At 43.1% G+C, this 19,686-nt stretch overlaps 1 protein-coding gene across 2 annotated transcripts in view; it reads left to right on the forward strand.

The window, feature by feature from the left end:
• SVIL (supervillin) overlaps positions 1–19,686 on the forward strand; it is a 228,838-nt gene that overhangs the window by 45,035 nt on the left and 164,117 nt on the right. For both annotated transcript variants that reach the window (XM_047743510.1, XM_047743511.1), the window contains exon 2: positions 18,452–18,552. The gene's annotated coding sequence lies outside the window, so the exon portion shown is untranslated. The remainder of the gene's footprint in view (positions 1–18,451; positions 18,553–19,686) is intronic.

Genomic DNA, 19,686 nt, shown 5'->3' on the forward strand with positions numbered 1-19,686 from the left:
CTCAGGTAGCAGACTTCTAGACTAATGGGTCTGGACCCCTGGCCTGGAGCACTGCACCCAACACACAGTTGTCTAGAAAATGTCTGGCTTTCTCTTCACACGTCCTTAGATCTTCCCACCTATACTCAACGCTACTTATTTGAGGTTATTGTTTTTCTAACAAAATATTTAGTGAAAAAGTCCCATCGTTTTTAGGAATGCAGAGAGGAACAGAGCACATAGATTGTGGTCACCACACTTTCTTAAAGCATGGCTTCAGCGGCCTTAATAGCCGGTCCTATGATCAACGAGGATATGTATTCACTGTTATGTTTGAGAATCTCGTAAAAGTCAGCCCAGCAAGAGAATCCCTCCATTGCCTACAAACAGCTGTAAACCCAGGGTTTCTGATTTCACACATGGGCCGCTGCAAGAAAACCACAGGCAGGAGATAGCCTGCATTCAGCCTCAGTCAACTCATGGTCCCTTTGTCCCAAGATGAAGAAGGAGAACCGCAGGAGAAACAAAGGAGGGCAAAGAGGGCACTGGGGTTTCGACATTCACCAAGCTCTTGAGGCTTCTACTACATTTAATTATTTCTGTTTTGACAAAAGCTCGTTGTCTATACTCTGGGTTAGTGTGCTACATTGTGCTGCCCAGAACTCCTCTAGCTTCCCTTCGCCATGCAACTGTCATGTACAAATGCAGGTCTCCAGCAAGATCCCAGACCTGTGGTCTTCCATACGGGGCAGGCTCTGGCTTCTGATGGGGCATCTGTCCCATAAGGACGACTAAATAAAGCCTTTCCGGGGCGTTAACCTGTTTCTCAGAAGCATGTCTTCTCCCATAGACTGAGGGGTCCAGGTGGGATAATCTCCGGGGTGTCTTCTTGTTGTGCATTTGGGGCTTCTCCAGATTGAAGGTAGAGCATTAAGAAATGAAGGTGGGTGCGGGCAGCAGGCCTGACTGAGTTTCTGGCGGATTTCACCCGAGGGCACAGGTAACAACAGGAATGTTGTTGGAACGGGAAGCGCCATTCTTTTCCCTCTGTCTTCATGGAATCTGGGCAGTTGACCATAAATTCCTAATGAAACTGTGTCCCAGGTGTTGCTTGGTGTATGGGGCTGGGCAAGCCTGGTTCCCCTGATAGAATTTTCTTTTCTTTGGTTTGGGGATTTTGTGGTGCGTGGCAGGGAAAAGGAGCAAGAGAAATGGACATCTTATGGTAGTTTTCACTTTTTGTGCCTAGAAGAGTGCCTAGGGGCTGGAAAGTGAACACATTTTTTGACATCTATGTCCTCAGGGTGGCAGCTGAGCTGAGAGGAGAAAAGGAGAAGGAGAATTTGTGGAACAGGACGCTGGGTGTCTGAGACACATAGAGGGCCAGTACAGTTCAGTCTCTCAAGTTCACATTGGTTAGCTCTGACATTGTCAAAATGATCACAGTTAAATAGCAATTGTTAAACACCCCATTGATCAAGTATTATATAACCCTTTGCTCTGAAGTATTCTTAAGGTAAGCGATCTCTAGCCTAGTGGACAAACGGGTTCCGATGACCTGGGATGAACTCCTGTGCAAGTGGCTCGATCTGATTCTCAGTAGATGCTTCCAATACCCGAAGGTCACAACCGTGTGCCGATAGGAAAACACGGAGTTGGAAAATCTGCTCCATACAGCCAAATGGGCACTCCGTCCTAGGTGGATGCCAGTTGGAACGGAGCCCCCTGTGTGGCCAGATGCTGTTGTCAAAAACAGAAGAGCTGTCTCTGACTGCCCCCAGCCAGAAGGCAGTTCGGAATCCGAAGAGCCAGCTGCGGGGCGCCAGGGTGGCTCAGTGGGTTAAAGCCTCTGCCTTCGGCTCAGGTCATGATCTCAGGGTCCTGGGATCGAGCCCCGCGTCAGGCTCTCTGCTCAGCAGGAAGCCTGCTTCCCTCTCTCTCTGCCTGCCTCTCTGCCTGCTTGTGGTCTCTGTCTGTCAAATAAATTAAAAAAAAAAAAAATCTAAAAGAAAACGAAGAGCCAGCTGCTGTGGCCCCCTAAGGTGACATCTCAGGGCCCAGAATGACCTCCCTTGCCCCACTTGAGCCAGCCACACCACCCAGTTCTTTCCACTTACCTTCTATGACAGGAAATCTCTACAGGAAATCTCTACAGGATGCCAGGAACACGTCTGTTGTTTTACTGTCACGGTCAAAGAGGGCTCAGTCTTTGCTTAGCTGATGAGTGTCTACTAAGCATTTGTGTTTAGCAGGTGAGACAGTCTTTGCTCTCAAGGGGTTTCTGATATGCACACGGACGCATACATCCACACGCACACACCCCTCTGTCCTTTGAACTTTAAACTTTATTTTTTAAAATATATATTTGACACAGAGAGAGAGAGTGAGCACAAGCAGGGGGAGCAGCAGGCAGAGGGAGAAGGAGAAGCAGGCTCCCCCTGGAGCAGGGAGCCCAATGCGGTGCTCGATCCCAGGACCCTGGGATCATGACCTGAGCCGAAGGCAGAGGCTTAACTGACTAAGCCACCCAGGCGCCCCCATTGTTCTTTGGACTTTAAAAACAGTGAACGAATGCATGTATGTTGAGGTAACAGAAGTAACACAGCAACAGGACATAGATGAACACGTCTTTACTGTAATTAACAAATCTTAGTGTAACATGTGGGCAAAGGGGGGTTTTATCCCTCACTAGAATAGAGGGATGGAAGACAGGGCATGGCTTTCTCTCCATTTGGGGAGGCGCGAGGCAGACCGGAGAAAGCTCATTAGCTTTATTATTAAAACAATTGAGAGGGTGGTTGGAACCTAGTTTGATGAGTGGGAATGACAACTTTGTACAGTGGCTCATGTGGAAGGACAGAGGCCGTGTGCTTCTGGGAGGTGCTGGGAGAAGCCACATTCCAGCAGGTGGGAGGACCGGTGTCTAGGAGTGATGGTGCTCCAGGTTTCATACGGGGTCCTACAGGTGGGCTGGCTTCATTGACCTGATTGCTACAAAGCAGCGTGTGGTGGGAAGAATCTCACGGCTCCCTAAATAATCATGGCCTAATCCCTGGAAGCCGTGATGGTGTTAGGTGTTAGGAATTAGGCTGCTGGTCAACCGATGTTGAGATGGGAAGATTACTGTGGCAATCGGGGTGGGTCCGATGTAATCACAGGGTCCTCTGAAGTGAAGGAGGAAGGCAGGAGAATCAGTGTCAGAGTAATGTCATGTGATAAATTCTGCAGTGTCTTCGCTGCTTTACAGATGGAGGAAGGGGCCACAAGCCAAAGAATGCAGGTGAGCAAAGAAATGGATTCTGTCCATAGAGCCCCCAGAGGAATACGGGCCTGCCAACGCCTTGATTTTAGCTGACTGAGACCCACTTTAGGTTTCTAACCTCTAGAACTATAAGGTAATAAATTTGTGTTGTCTCAAGTCACCAGATAAGTAGTAATCTGTTGAGGCCCCACCAAGAAACCATCCAATATGGAAACCTATCTGTGTTTTGGAAACCCTTTTAGTTATTTATGGAATATAATATAATGGAAAACTAATGGAATATAAGTAACTCAAAGAAGAATCTTGTCAAAATTCTAAGATCTCTTTAAGCTCATTTGTTTTATTAGAGTGAGGGCCAAAACTTTAGTTCTTTCCTGTTCTATCTTCACTGCCTAATTCAGGGCCTGACTCATAAATCTTCAAATGAATGGATTTTTTAAACTAAATCCACGAAAAACCAAAATGACTATCTTTTCAAAGACATCATTTTATGCTAAAGTATGTTACTAATATTAGAAATCTAAATTCAGGCTCTTGTTATAGACAAAGAAAATCATACTTTACATTGCCATTTAAAGATGAGAGGCTGGAGGGGCACCTGGGTGGCTCAGTGGGCTAAGTGTCTTCCTTCAGCTCAGGTCATGATCTCCAGGTCCTGGAATTGAGCCCCAAGTCAGGCTCCCTGCTCAGTGGGGAGCCTGCTTCTCCTTCTCCCTGTGCCCCTCCCCCCTACTTGTGCACTCTCTTTCTCAAATAAATAAAATCTTAAAAAACAAATGAGATGGTTGAGTAGCAATATATATTTTTAAGTTGTTGGATTTAAGCAAGATTCATTATTTCTTTCTTGGCTTCTAGGACTTCTTTGTACCTACACATGGTTGGAGTGTTAATTGTTACATATTTGGTAAAACTGCTGTAATATGTAGCATGTTGTGACCTTAAGTTGATGCCTCCCCCAAAATGTGCTCATTATTTATGAAACTCAGTTTGGAGAAATTGGTGTTATTATTATTATTTTTTTAAAAGTTTTTTTTTTTTAAATTTATTTGACAGAGAGAGACACAAAGCAAGAGAGAGAACACAAGTAGGGGGAATGAGAGAGGGAGAAGCAGGCTTCCTGAGGACCAGGGAGCCCAATGTGGGGCTCAATCCCAGGATCCTGGAATCATGACATGAACAGAAGGCAGACACTTGACAACTAAGCCATCCAGGTGCCCCAGAGTATGGTATTATTTACTAATGATATCATTAATGATCTTTGCGTGGCATCTTTTAGAATTAAGACTATTTCTAGTGTTGATTTGCTATTCCGTTACCCACTGTTTAAAAAAAAATCTTTGTTAGGATTTTGCTGTGTGCCAGGCCCTGGAGAAACAAGGTAAATAAGATACAACGATTCACATTCTAGAATGGGAGGAAAGGCAAGTGAGTATGAGATATGGGATATTTGGTGTTAAAATAACTTACGGTGCTAAGAGGAGGGAGCTTTCAACTTTGAAGGAGAATACCACAGCGAGGAGGAGACATTTGAACCAGGAACTGAAGGACTGGGAGGTGGTTGGTCAGTAGAAGAAGGGGACATATATTAATTTCCTACTGAATCTCAGGCACTGTAACAGGCACTTTTGCATGTAACTCTGTCATTTTTTAACTGGGGAAAATGATAATCTAGATAAGTAACTTTGCAACACCACACAGGTAGGATTTACATGCATTGTCTTCAAAGTCATTGGTTTTAAAAGCTGAGGTGGACAAACTTTCTGTACACAACCAGAAATAAACATTTCAGGCTCTATGGGTTCCTGTCAAAAATATTCAACTTTACACTGTAGCATGGAAACAGCTATCGATAATAGGGAAATGAATGAGCAGGGCTGTGTTCCAAGAAAACTTTGCCTAGAAAAATAGGCAGTGGTCCCAAGCTAGTCCACGGGCTGCATTTTGCAGACTCATGTTCTAGAAAGGCAATTATAGCCACCATTTTGTTTTGGAATATATCTAGAGAGGGAGCTTCTAAGTTCCATTAGTTTCTCAAGTGGGTCATTGACAGTTTCAGAATGTGTTAATAGAATCTCACCAAGAAGTGATAGCAGACTGGATTAATAATGGAGGTATGGACTGACCCAGTTTTCTAACATTTCACATCATTGTGGTTAATACTTAGCAGACCTCTGAGAGTCCAGATATGATACATCTTTAGGTCATTACAGATGAATCCAAAGAGAAAACCACACTAATTCATTCTTGGCAGAGGATTTGACATTGTGTGGGTATGTGTGTGTTTTAACTCTGAGATTTTTAAAAAACAAAGATAGAGAAGATATGTCTGGAACCATCGGGAAGAAATAAGGTGCATATCTGAATGGATGACCTGGGGTTAGGGTTAGTGGTAGGCTAAAGGCTCACTGCTGCTGTCTTCTGGAAAGAGGCAGAAACATCTGGTTATTGTAACAGTGAGGGGCTATGTGAAGGAAGTCCTAAGTCAAGATTAGAAAAGCGGAATACATCTTGACATCTTAAAGCAACAAGCCAGGAAAAAATCTGTCTTTAAGAGCTGATACTGTGGGAAAGTCACTAAATTCAGAGATTTGAGTAAAAAAAATCTTGTAGAGCAAAACAGTGGATTGTTTTAGAACAGATCTTTCCAAGGATATATCTGAAGAGATATAATGATCTAGGAAGACATCTGGAAAACCATGAAAGGACTTTCCGGAATGTTACCAAGAGGAGACACTGGAGACTATGAAGTCCCTGTCTGGCTCCTGTGTGTCCTGGGCCCTCCAGAAAGGACATTTTTCTCTTGGCTACTGATGAAGCTTAAGAGGTTGTGGTGACTTTAGGGAGCTCGTTTCTTTTGAGTAAAACCTTTAAAAAACCAAAAGCAGACTACGTTTATAAGATGGTTTCAAACTCAGATGGTTCCAGTGGACTGAAACATTTTCTCACCAACAGCAACAGATTGAAAGGGAAGTCTATGCCTGGTGTCTCCAGAGGTTCCTGTGCTTGGCGTCCCTAAGTGTGTTTTGATCTGGTTTCCCATCAGGCTCTGTGCTGTTGAATTAGGGGTAAGAAGGAGGAAAAGATGGAAAATATGGAGTGATATCGTCCTGGAAGACCTTGTGTATATTAGCAGGCTACAGTTAGGCCAATCAAAACAATTTAAACTTTTCCTTGTGTTTTGGATCCCGGGCAGGAATCTCATATTGGATGAAACAGATGTGATCTGAGACGTGCGCAGAGTCCCGTAACATGGGAGCTGAGCCTCACGGGCCTTCTTGCCAAGGCATCTCACTCCGACTTGTAGACACCAACCTTGATTCCATTGTACATTTCTGTTCCTGGCCTCTTCCTAGGTTAGATCCAGCTTTGGCAAGCTCAGCAAGAGCTTCCTCAACATAGAACTCTTAGGGCAGGGTGTGTCTGGGTGGCTCAGGCCATTAAGTGTCTGCCTTTGGCTCAGGTCATGATCCCAGGGTCCGGGGGTTGAGCCCTGCATTTGGCTCCCTGCTCGGTGGTGGTGGTGGTCGGGGGGGAGGTCGGTCCACCCCTCTCCCCTGCTCATGTTCTCTCTCTCTCTCTCAAATAAATAAATAATCGTAAAAAAAAAAAAAGAAAAATCTTGGGGCAGCTGAAGAACATAATCGGTGAAGCAGATAAATGCTTTGATGTGGGTTGTGTCAAACAGTGTTTATATAAAAGGCCTTAACATGTAAACTAATTAGAGTCTTCTAATTTGACTTCTGCTTCCCATCGGACGAAGCTCTTTTATACTGTGAGTGTGGTAAAAAGTAACCATATTCTTCAATCTAGCTGACATTCTTTTCTTTTAGTGAGGATTAGATACAGGGGCTCTTCAAAGCGTTGTGGATATGTTTGGTAAAGCTTTGAAGTTTTTATTAGCTTCGCTGGAAATCTTTGTTTCCTGGAAAGTTCACTAATGGAATATATAGTCTCTTACAGAAATCCATTCTTAGCTGTGTATAGTAAATAACCTCATCAGTGGGGATGCTATTGCAAGATAAAATTAATATCTAAACTGGTCCTGAGTCCATTCTTAACCCAGTAAAGCTTTTAACGTCTTAGGGAATAATGAGGTTTGGGTTAAAGTCACCTTTCCTTTGTCTGAATTCACCTCTCTCACTCCCTGGTAGGAATGTCATATACATTTTCTATGGACTCGCTTGGCTGCTACTGAGGATACCGTCTCGGCACCTTGCGTCTCGGTCCAGTGGCAGGTCATGCTCCTGGTTGCCCACGGTGGTCTCTTCTCACCTCCTCCACTGTCCCCCCTTGTCCAGGGTTGACTCTCTGCCTGGGTGGCTGGGGTGGCCTCCTGTCAGTTTCTCCCATCTCCTTCTTCTGGTCCACTTCCCCATCTGCCTGACCCTAGACCCATTTGCCTTAGTGTAACTACAATTAATCTTTAAAACTAAATCAAGATCATGTCATTCCTTTCCCCACCCCAACGGTGGCCTATGGTAACTCTGAACAAAACCCAAAGTCCTTCTTTGGCACAGAGCCTGTCTGATCGGTGCCAACTGTCTCCAACCAGCATTTCCTGCCGCTGCTCCCCCTCTCCCTCACTCCCCTCCAGCCATACCAGCCACCTACCTCACTTGTCTCTTGGACACCCAGACACACTCCATCTCAAAACTTGAGGGTTTGCACTGTTTTCTCCTCTCCCCTGCCTGACCATTCTCCTTTCCCAGGCTCACCAGTTTGCTTCACCCAGTTCTTCCAGGTCTCCCTAGAGACACCTCCTCAACTAAAGTAGAAGTCGCCCATTCTCTTACCCTGCTCCCCCCAAAGTGTTTATAAACCTATAGTCTATTATCAACTGATCGGGTGGTCTGTTTGTCCATTCATGTCCTTATAGTTTGTCTATTACTTCTGAGCGAAGGTGAGCTGCATAATGACGGGGGTGTTGGTTTGTCATTGAATCTGTGGTGTCTAGCACACATGGGTGGTCAACATGTATCTGCTGGGTATCGAATGAAGGAAAGAACCAGAATCGTGCATACTGTTTTTAGTCTGCATATGTAGTACGGTGACATAATTCATAGGACTATGATGTTTGTGATTTTCCTACCTTACTAAAGGTTTGCAGTGAAAGTCAAGATGTATTTTAGATTTGCTTCTTGCCTAAAGACTTTAGCAGAAACCTTGGTTTACCTTCAGTATAGTTCAGTGTGTAAGGGACGTAGTACTTGAACTTCCTGGCGATTTAATGCTTTTATAGTGACCATCTGTGTAGATGGACAGAGCCATTGGAGTCTTACCTGCCTATTTTCCCTCGGTGATCAGCAGACACATATTTAGCATGAGGACGAAGAGGCACTTACCCAAGTCTATTTCTTTTAAAGATTTTTATTTATTTATTTGACAGAGATTACAAGTAGGCAGAGAGGCAGGCAGAGAGAGAGAGAAGGAAGCAGGCTCCCTGCTGAGCAGAGAGCCCGATTCGGGGCTCGATCCCAAGACCTGGGATCATGACCTGAGCTGAAAGCAGAGGCTTTAACCCACTGAGCCACCCTGGTGCTCCCCAAGTCTATTTTTAATACAGGAGAGTTCCCATAATTTATCTAAAGACTCAGAGGTTACTTTAAGATATTTATATGCCGAAAGGAGCTTTTTCTCCTACACATGAACAACCAATAATCTTCTTATAAATGAGAAGAAATTGGGAAGGGAGTTAATAGAGGACGTTCAATAAGTGATTTGTAGAACTTTGTAGAAGATAAGAAATAGCCCCATTCCATGAGATAATGTTGTTGGCGTAATTGCTGAGCGCTGTTTTTTTTTTTTTTTAAGTCAGATTTATTGATGTATAATATGCACACACTAATTTTCAGTCTTTTAAAAAGCATACAGTGATGTGTCTTGGTAAGTACAAAGTTGTGTAACCACCACGATATAAATTTCCATCACCCTAAATTTCCATCGTGCCCCCCTGTAATCAGTCTCTCCACTCAGTTCTCACCCATGGCAACCCCTCGTCTGTTTTCTGTCCTTACAGTTCTGGCTTTTCCAAATGTGGTAGAAATGGAATCAATCCATCTATAGCTTTGTGAGTCTGGCTCCTCCCACTTAGCTTAAGGCACCCGAAATACAGTCTTGTCGATCAGTGATTTGTTCCTTCGTTGCTGACTAGTATTCCCTTGTGTAGAGAGTTTGCTTCTCCATCCACCAATTAAAGGCACGGGGGCGTGTCCAGTTTGGGTTAATTATGGATAAAACTCCCATAACATTCACATACGGGTTTTTATGGGATCGTAAGTTTTCATTTTCTCTTGGATCAGTACCTCGGACTGGGATTACTGGGTCAGATGGTAAGTATATGTTTAAACTTTCTGAGGAAAACAACCAAACTGATCTCCAGAGTGGCTGTACCGTTTTCTAGTCCCACCCTGGGGTAGGCGGGTTTCATGAGCTGCTTTTTCAGCCTCAGGTGCTGATGCCCGAGTGGTTTTCTTTCTTGAAGAGGGACCTCAGGTTTTATCCTTTCCCTTTATACCCTTTCAATTTTATATTCCAGTCTCTTCTACTTGGACCTTTAAATTACTTTATTTAACGGTCTTTCAGTTCTTCACTGTTGCCTGAGTTTCTTTTTTTTTTTTTTTTTTTTCACTGCACATGTCACGGGGCCTTATATCCAGTAGATGCTAAGTTTGCGTCTGTCTGATTTGGTTGCCGTAAACCAAATTATACTGATCTCAAAGGTAAGGAGCGCCCTTCGTGGGACCTTGGTGCAAGTGTGACAGGGTCGCGGGGTGTCTGCAGGACAGATGGTGCAGGGCAGGCGGAACCCTATCCCAAGATCTGGGGAGAGGGTCCATTCGTGTCTATTTTGGCAATAAGGCACCACTATTAGGTGTGGGATACAGACGTGCGTCTGGACACTCGTAGTGCTGAAGATCCGTTTTGTCATAGGTAGAGAAGTCAGAAACTCATCTGTGTTATTCAAGTTTTTAGAATAATTTATGTTATATTTCTAGTAATTTCTACTAACACTTGTTAGATTTATCATGGAGATACTGACTATAAAGTGGGCAGAATCTTGTGAGAGGTTTTTAATCTCTCTTAAAGCTTTTAAATTACTTTTTGATCAGGGATGTAGCAAAGCCTGGTGAGTAAGAGTGAGGACTCAATAAGTAACTTCCTTGGTTAAAATTAAAAAAAAAAAAAGAGTGAACTCTGGAGCCCCAAATGCTACTAGCCACCTGTGTGACCTTGGATGACTTTTCTACTCCTTAGTTTCTTGATTTGTAGAATGGGGGCACTAATAGAAGCTAGTAGTGGTGATGAAGTGGTTAGTATAGAGATAGTGCTCAGAACAGCGCCTAGTAAGTACTGAGCGCTCTGTTAGTATTAGTTGCTGTTGTCATTGTTATTAACTAAACAACCCCACCAGTACTCTGAAAACGGGTGTTTTTGACATATTTTTCATACTTCCACAGGTATTAGATATGGGATTCTGTTCAAAGAATGCTTAAAATTCTGTTAACAGTGAGGACTAGAGTTTTCTGACGTCGTGCTGAGTAATACCCAGTCACTGTTATCCTCACATGTGGGATTTATACTTGTGTATGTTTACTCAGGTCACATTTTAAAGCAAGTCTAGCTTGTTTATTTTACTTTTGGAGGCTCAGGAGGAAGTTGTGATTTCCCAAGTACGCTGTCCTCCTCCATCAGACAGGACATCCTTGCTTCCACCATTGGAAGGGTTGAGCCCACCATAGTTAGGTCAGTTAGAAGTTCCAGCACAAGATAGTCCTCTCTCTCTTCCTAATTCTTTTGGTTGCTATCTCCATTCAAAAGTGGTTTCTCGGGGCACCCGGGTGGCTCAGTGGGTTAAGCCTCTGCCTTCAGCTCAGGTCATGATCTCAGAGTCCTGGGATCTAGCCCTACATCAGGATCTCTGCTAAGCAGGGAGCCTGCTTCCCCCTCTCTCTCTGCCTGCCTCTCTGCCTACTTGTGATCACTCTCTCTCTCTCTGTCAAATAAATAAATAAAACCTTTAAAAAATAAAAGTGGTTTCTCTCAGAGGTGCCTGGGTGGTGCAGTCTTTAAGCAACTGACTCTTGATTTCTGCTCAGGTCCTGATCTCAGGGTCCTGAGATCGAGCCCTGCGTTGGGCTCTGCCCGCTCAGTGCAGTCTGCTTGAGAGTCTCTCTCCCTGTCTCTCTGCTTCTCCTGCTCATGCTCTCTCTCTCTAAAGTAAATACATAACTGTTTTTTTTTTTTTTTTTTTTTAAAGGTTTCTTTTAGCACTGCTGAGCAACATCTCCCCTGATGTTTCCTAATAGTGGACATCTCTCCCAAGGAGCAGACCTGACCTGGTTTTCCCATTTAGGACCTGGGGTTTGTGGGAGTCCACTACATTACCTCTGTGTTTGGGGGCCACACCGCAGGGCCAGAGCATGTGGTCCTGGGGGCCAGTGAGCATGCAGACAGTCAGCAAGCAGGTCTATCCATGCCCACTCAGGGATGGGTTAGGTCTGCCCAAGTGTGAGCCCGGCTCTGACAGAGCCCTGCTTTGCTCATGAACTTCAGACTTACCATAGCGGGTGAAGGAATTTATGTCATTGTAAGCATTGTCTGCAGGCTACATCATGCCTCACACATGCACTCTTAATTGACATATGTATGTATCTATGTATTTATTTATATTTTAAATCCAGTATGGTTAACATACATTGTTATATTGGTTTCAGGTATATGGTATAGTGATTGAACAATTCTATATGTTAATCAGTGCTTGTCAGTCAAAGTAATTGTGATTATAATCTCCATCACCTGTTTCACCCATCCTCCCACCCACCTCCCCTCTGGAAACTGTCACTTTGTTCTCCATAGTTAAGAGTCTGTTTTTTGGTTGCTTCTCTCTCTCTCTCTTTCTTTCTTTCTTTTTTTTTTTGTCTTTCTTTGTTTTGTTTCCTAAAATCCACATATGGGTAAAATCATATGGTATGTCTTTCTTTGACTTATTTCACTCAGCATTAAACTCTAGAGCTATCCATGTGGTTGCAAATGGCAACTTTTCATTCTTTTTTATTGCTGAGTAATATTCCTGTGTGTACGCACACGTGCCACATTGTCTCATTGTTTTTATCCATTTATCATTGGACACTTGGGCTGCTTCCATATTTTGGCTATTGTCAGTAATGCTGCAATAAACATAGGGGAGCATATGTCTTTTCAAATTAGCGTTTTTGTATTCTTTGGACAAATACCCAGTAGTGGAGTTACTGGATCATATGGTAGTCCTAATTTTAATTTTTTGAGGAACCTCTGTACTGTTTCCCACAGTAGCTGCACCCATTTGCATTCCCACCAACAGAAACACCATTACTTTAAATGCTCCTAAGTGGCTGTGACTTATAAGATATAAATCTGTGAGACATATTCATAGTAGCCTTTTGACATTGTCTTATTAGCTGTGCAACTGATAGCAGGGGGCGGATACAAGAAAAAGGGGCCTCTTATACGTGAAACTCTGAGACCCACCACGGTGACATGCAGCCAGGATGAGACTGTGACCCAGGGTAAGTTGGGACCCATCACTTCCCTCCCTATTACGAGGGGTTATAAGCCAAGTATCCAGACAGTGAACTCCAGCCTATAGTGCATATTTTTCTTATCAGATGTAGCTTGCATATCAGTAGGCTTTTTATTTGGGAAAAAAGAGCAAAGCCTAGCATAATAATCTTTTTTTGTGAAGACATGCACGTATGAAGTCAGTGGAGAGCAATAGGAAAAATTTGTCTTCACCAAGTGCTGAATCATACAGATCAACTGTAAGTGTCTAGGAGTCCAAAGAAGGGTCATGATAATGTGGTTGCTTTGAGCCCAGTACGATCCACTGGGAAGCCCCATGTACCCCTGACAGGAGAAACAGTGAGTGCTTGGTTCTGTGAAGGGTCTTAGTACCTCTAGAGTGCCTCCTGGAACAGCCTATGGAAATATACCCAGGTGATGGTTTTCAGACTGTTCACGTTGAAGGACTTGGACACCTTGGAGAAAGTCATGGTGCTTTTTGAAGCAAACTTTGAAATGTTGACATGTTGCATCCTTTTTTTCTGTTTTGCAATTTAGCACATTATGTGTTTTGTCATTATATACACAATTATATAGTGTATATGTATACACAGGTGTACACACATATATATTTAATTACTAGATTTAAAGCTGGCTCTTACTATATACCTTAGTTTGCGCTGTTGCAACAAGAGTACTATAGACTGGTTGTCTTAAATGATAGACACTTATCTCTCACAGTTCTGGAGGCTAGCAAGATCAAGGTGGTGGCAGGTTCAGTGCCTTGTGTGGGCCTCTTCCTGGTTTGCGGACAGCCGCCTTCTTGCTGTGTCCTCATAGGGTGGAGAGCAGAGAGAAGAAGCAAGCTCTCTCTGTTTGTTCTTATAAAAGCACTCATCCCATGATGAAGGCTCCACCTTCATGACCTAATCACCTCCCAAAGGCCCCAACAACAAATACCATCACCTTAGGGACTAGAACTTCAATGTATTCACTTCAGGGGACGCAAACATGTGGTCCACAGGACTATATTTGGGAGCTATAAACAACATAAGATCATATTCACAAGTACATGTGTCCATCAAATAGCAAGCTGAACTTTTCTTCAATGTTTGTTTGCTACTTGTTTATGCATTTTGTGGTTGCTACAAGGCAAGTAGTAGAAGGCACCAATGAGTTTGAAAAAAATACATGACAGAAGGTAAAATTGAGAATTGTGCCCCTTAACTTAATTTTTATACAGGTGATTTTAGGTAATACCCACATCCTTTGGATTTTGAAGTGTAACACCTCCCAAGGTTTTGTAGGAGCGTGTTTGAAAACATAAGAGGACCGGATGCTCCCTTTTAAGACCTGTTGCTGTAATGTGATGTATGGAGTGATAGGAAACCTACTGAAGTAGCAGCAGAAAGCCCATCAAGTGGGAAATGTGTCCCCCTAGGAAGAGAGCCCCAAGGACAGCAGGGTGGTGGAGTTTCTGGATCTCACTGGGGAGGATTGAGATGCTTATTTTAGCTACCTCTCTTTCATGTGTCCCCGCGTCAGTTGCTATTTTGATGGTGAGCACCCTTCTTCAGCTGGTGGCGTGCTGACTGCCAGAGCGCTTGTAGGGGAATGAGCTGCCCTGTGCACACTGGCTCCCCTGTCACTCTTTCAGAATCTATTGTTTGAGCACTGGCTTCATGCCTATGAAATACTAATGGGATGAGCCTTCATAATGGGATGAGTATTTCATGCCTATGAAATACTAAAACCATGTGAGATAAAAACCTACAGTCTCATTTTAGAGGGAAAAAAGTGCATGAACATACGAAAGACATCTCTCTTGAACAAGAGGAGTACAAAAGATATCTATAGTTGAATTATACTTTGGGATGCATTTAGTATACCATTACTCAGCAAAGGCTACCAGCGTTTAGTTCTTGAAGAATCCAGTATTTAGGAAAACTTTCACCATTCTGTGGCTATTATCCTAATGTGCAAAAATAGTACAAGCATAATAGTTCAGGATGACAAACTCTCCTATAAATTACTTGACAAATAAAATGGGCCAGTGGTTAGTACTATTAAAATGGTCTATTTTTCGTTCTTTAACCAAGATTTTGTACGCCTTCCCCTATATTAAATGGAAACCTAGATGGTCCGAGTGTGTCCTCAATACCTGTCCTTTCTTCTTTCTAATGTCATGTCAGTGGGCCCAGTGATCTTTGAAGGGAATCCCCCTCCCCCCGCAATGTCCCTGCTGCCCTCTCTCCTGTGTCACTTCCTCCTGTTGTCATTGCTCAATTGCCTCTAACCTTGGCTCCTGCACATGACCAGTCCAGTCACTTACTAATGGTTTTTTCCATGAATTTGTGTGGTCCTGGAATTAATGCTAGCGGAATGACACCTCAGACACCAATATAGTAAGTATATATCTGTGAGGTGATGGAATGGGACTGTCCCCACACAGCTATAGACCCGTGGTGAAGTCTACAGGTTATTGTGTAGTTCCAGTCAGTGGGTGCCTTCTAATAAGTACACGGTTTTGTTGATTTGGAGAAATTTTATTATTTATAATGTTCCAATAATAACAATGATTATTATTATTATTTTGTTATATTATTGCTGCTCTGGCTAATCAAATACTAGGTAGTTTAGAATTCACTATACTGGTCATCTATAATTAGATAATTGACAGGAAGTGAAGAGACAGAAAGCTTACTGAAGAAGGAATAAGACAGTCGGAGAAGGGTCTCACGGAAATGGAGGCATTGAAGCTGAATCCTGAAAGGTATCTTGAGATTTGTATGGGGGTAAGGAGGAAATGCCCATGGTTCCTGAAAATATCTTTTTTTTTTTTTTTAAGATTTTATTTATTTGAGAGAGGGAGAGAGAAAGAAAGAGAGAGTGAGCAGGAGGGAGAGGGAGAGAGAATCTGAAGCAGACTCCAGATGCCCTGCTCCTGAAAAGATCTTAAATAGACTCCTTCCCTTGCTGTAGGCATCCAGGAAAAGAAAGATGGGAGAAAGTAACCAGGGCGGAAGTGGGTCTCATGGAAGCCTCATCCCTAGGATCTGTAATTAGGGAGCCACTGTTGGATGCCTGCTGGAGGGGGAGGGGAGGAAGACCCAGCTAAATGCTCTGGACCTTGAGGCACCTGACACTGTAGTAAAGTAGTACGTGAATAAAACTCACCAGAAATGTCCCTTCACTGTGGACACCTCCATTGGCATGTTCTGTCAAACCTCTCTTTTGAAACGTAAGATAAAAGTATGGTTTTCTCTGGTGTGTCTTCCCTCTAGACACAGTTGGTTGAGAATTGGTCATAAAGTCATGTGAGAGGTTTCGCACAGGGGTTGATACTCGTACGAAAGCCAGGCAAAAGTTGATTTTTGACCAGGAAGGAATACTTTAGAAGGATGGAGCAAGCCCTGGCAAGACGAGCTAAGACCTTGACTTGGGTTCCTCTGCCTGCTGCACACTGATTCTCCTTTCCCCATTGCCCTGTTTTCCTCTGGAAGTTTTGCTGCTGTTCTGCAGGTTTGACTAGTTTACTAAACATCAGCCTGTCACTTAATTTGGACCCTTTCCTGATTGTGGTTTTGCTCTTTTCTTTCCCCAAGTTATCTCGAGTGCATGAAAGCTGATTTCTTGTTTCGTCTTCCTGTCAGTTGCTGTATTACGAAGTTTTAGTACCTAGTGACTCTCCCTTGGTCTTTGGGTGAACCAGATTCCTGAAACTAGTGATGCAGGTCCACGCCTTTCAAACTCCTTCTTGGTCCTCGGGTTCATGATCTCCATGTAGAGTCTTTTTCTTCTTGAACTGCAGGTGTAGAATTCCAAGGGGACCCTTTTGCACTCTCAAGCTTGAGAACCCCTGCTCTACAGGGCGCTTGAGAGACATGAGCCGAGGGCAGATCAGACATGGGAGTCTGGGGAGAGCGTTGGGCTCTCTAAGATTGAGAGATGATTTCTTCTCCTGTCCTTACGTCTTGGCTTCTTTTGGTTCTCTTGGCCCTTTTCCTTTGGATTAATTTCATTTTTCATTCTCTGTGGCCAGGACAGAAAAGTGGGTCTCCTTTTCTGAAGCAGGCAAATTCCTCCTCAGTTTAGTATACTAAGGAGGGGCCCCAGGGGAAAGGCAGGCTTAAATTGGTCTAGCCCAGTTCACAAGGCTCCAAAGCTTTTTAGTAATAAACAGATTTGTGGGGGAGAAGGGAAAAAGATTTTTTTTTTTTTGGCATGTAAAACAGTCTACTTAAACCCCATAGTTTGTCTGTGTTTACCACCACCGTCTTTGTGGCTTTAAGTAATGAGTTCATAGCTGTCTGAATTTTACTGGGCAGGGGTGACAGTAATGTTTTTTTTGCTTTGGGGGAACTTCACATGGGTTGGCTCCCCTGTGCCCCCTTGTCACTACAAGATGATTGCCTTAAAAGTTGTCTCAGCATGAGCTTCTGGAGATGATCCCCGTTCTCTCTACACGAGATAAGTAAGATAGGATCAGACACCATGTCTCCCCTGTGTTTCTAAAAACTGAGGACTGATGCCAGGTCTGGTCCTTTACAATGCTGGTGTGTCATTGTCTCCTGTCCCGTCCAGTGCCTTCCGTGCTTGAGCGAACTCTTTGCTAAGATGACTTTTTCAGAATGTAATACAAAGAAGTGCTGAAGAGACATTGGGAGGAGCTAGGAGGAAGTGCCTCAGTAGCCCGAAACAAAAGGTTTTCCGAAGTCAGTGCTGTTTTACCACTAACACTGACCACTAACAAACTAATACATCTAGGGGCTTTCTTCTTTAGTGTGGAATCTCAGGGCTGAAGTCTTGCTTGTGTTTGGTATCCCTCTCCCAGGCTGAGTCATTGGGATGCCACACAGGCAGTCAGCCATTTTGAGTGTAAGGAATGAACCAAGCGAGTTATCTTGTATGCAGCTAGGAGACTCACATGGAAAAATGTGCATATGCCGCAGTCCTCCTCTGTTGTACTCCCAGTGTGAGTGGGGTTTTTGCTCGTTCCCAAGCCTGTGAGGAAAACAGATGTAGAAGATTTTCCCTGCTCAGATTAATGGCATAGACCAAGTTCTAGCCCAGTCATTCACTCTGAATGCCCTAGAAGGGTTTACACTAGTCTCCAGCTTCTTTATTCAGTATCTCTTTTATTTCTAAGGAATTGGGCCTTTGTCAGTTCCTTCTGGCTCTACATATCTAACTCCTTGATGAGTTCCAACCCATCCTTCTCTGTTTTCTCAAGTCTCCCTTTGTTACAAGCCTTCTTTCCCAAATCCCCTCATTTGGAGCTGTTGTAAATTTGTATTTTAGAAAGTGCTCATGTTTACTCAAGATAATTCTTGTCGTTAGACCAAATGCATAAAATTTCAGTCACTTTGGAAAAATTAGGGCTTTGGAGAACCATTGCGTAGAAATGACTTTATTCACTGGGTTTAAGATGAAGGGAAACAGATTTTTATTGAGTATTTCTTATAAGAGGTTTTGAAAGGTATTCTAACCACTGCCTGTGATTTGTTATAGCTGATGTAGATGACTAATTGAAAGAGTCAAAGCTCTTTAGAAGCAGAAAATGAATCACAGCAGTGTATCCTGCTTTGCTCCTACGTGTGGTGTCTTACATTGTTTGCTATTTTCTTCCGTAGATTTCAACATTGAAATTTTTCTTTCTTTCCTCCTTTTCAGAGAGAGTTCGAATAGAAGACTTTGAAGACTTACAGAGCTGAGATACAAAGATTTTGAAGTCATTCTACATCTGAAGCTATGATTTAAATATCAGCATTACAGTAAGTATTTAGGAAAGAAACACAATTTTGTGGTTAGCACATCATTGGCTTTGCCTACATCCTGAGAATGTAGATTAAAGTACATCATGCAGGGTGAATTTGTTTGAATCACATTCGAGAAACCAGAGTTCTGAGAAAATTAAAGCTCTCTCTATGGTAAATTACAGGGCCACAAACATACGCAGGAGATGAGCCTTTTTGATAGTTGGAAAAATCTTTATTTCTCCTTAGTGTCCTATGGGCCCTTTAGGAGCACCAGGAAAGACAAGGAAAACTTAATTTGGGGGTTTTCTTTTTGTGCTGAGCTGAAGCTATGGCAGAGACTTTTTAGATGACAATGGAGCCGGACACAGGAAGGGGAACAGAAGCACCCTTCTGGGAACTGTACTTTCTGGACTGCCTCTCTGGGGCAATGGTTCTCGAATTGTGTTCCGTGGAAAACAGTTCCCTACACTATTAATGCACTGGGGACAGGGGTGGTGAGAAGATTGGTCTGTGCTCAAATGAGTTTAGAAAACATTGAATTAAAGTTAAGTGACCTTTCTTACTGAAGGATCTCAAAAACAAAAGAGCCTTGTGAATCTCCTGGGTGTGTATAGTCAGCAGTACTTACCAGAGTCCTCTCTTGTGGGGCATCTTGAGACCAGGGTTCCGTTTGTTCATTAAATAGTTAATGAACACCAGCCATGCATGGTGTTAGATACTAAAAATATATCAATAAATGAGATTGGCAAATAAGGTAAGAAATAAGTAAGAGCAGTTACTGCTAGATAGGATAGCAAATGATAGCAAATGTTTAAGAGAATGGTCTTAGGAGCTAGGGGACCTGGGTTTTCAACCTGACTCGGCCACTTAAAAATTGTATATCCTTGAACAAGACACTTAAACTCTTCTTTCAACTTCCACGTGTATAAAATGGTGATAATAACATCTACCTAGTGAGGTTGTTGTGAGGATTAAGATGATAAACACAGGCTGGCAAATACTGAACTTTATACAAGGGTTATCAGAATTTGCACTTATAATAATAATGGCTGAGTGCTTTGAAGTTTATATGATAGACAGGAGAAGAGATAGTGACGGATAGAGACTTTTGAATAGGATGGTCCAGGACTTCCTGAAGTAAACACCTGT

Source organism: Lutra lutra, chromosome 8 (assembly GCF_902655055.1).
Source record: "Lutra lutra chromosome 8, mLutLut1.2, whole genome shotgun sequence".
Lineage (NCBI taxonomy): Eukaryota > Metazoa > Chordata > Mammalia > Carnivora > Mustelidae > Lutra > Lutra lutra.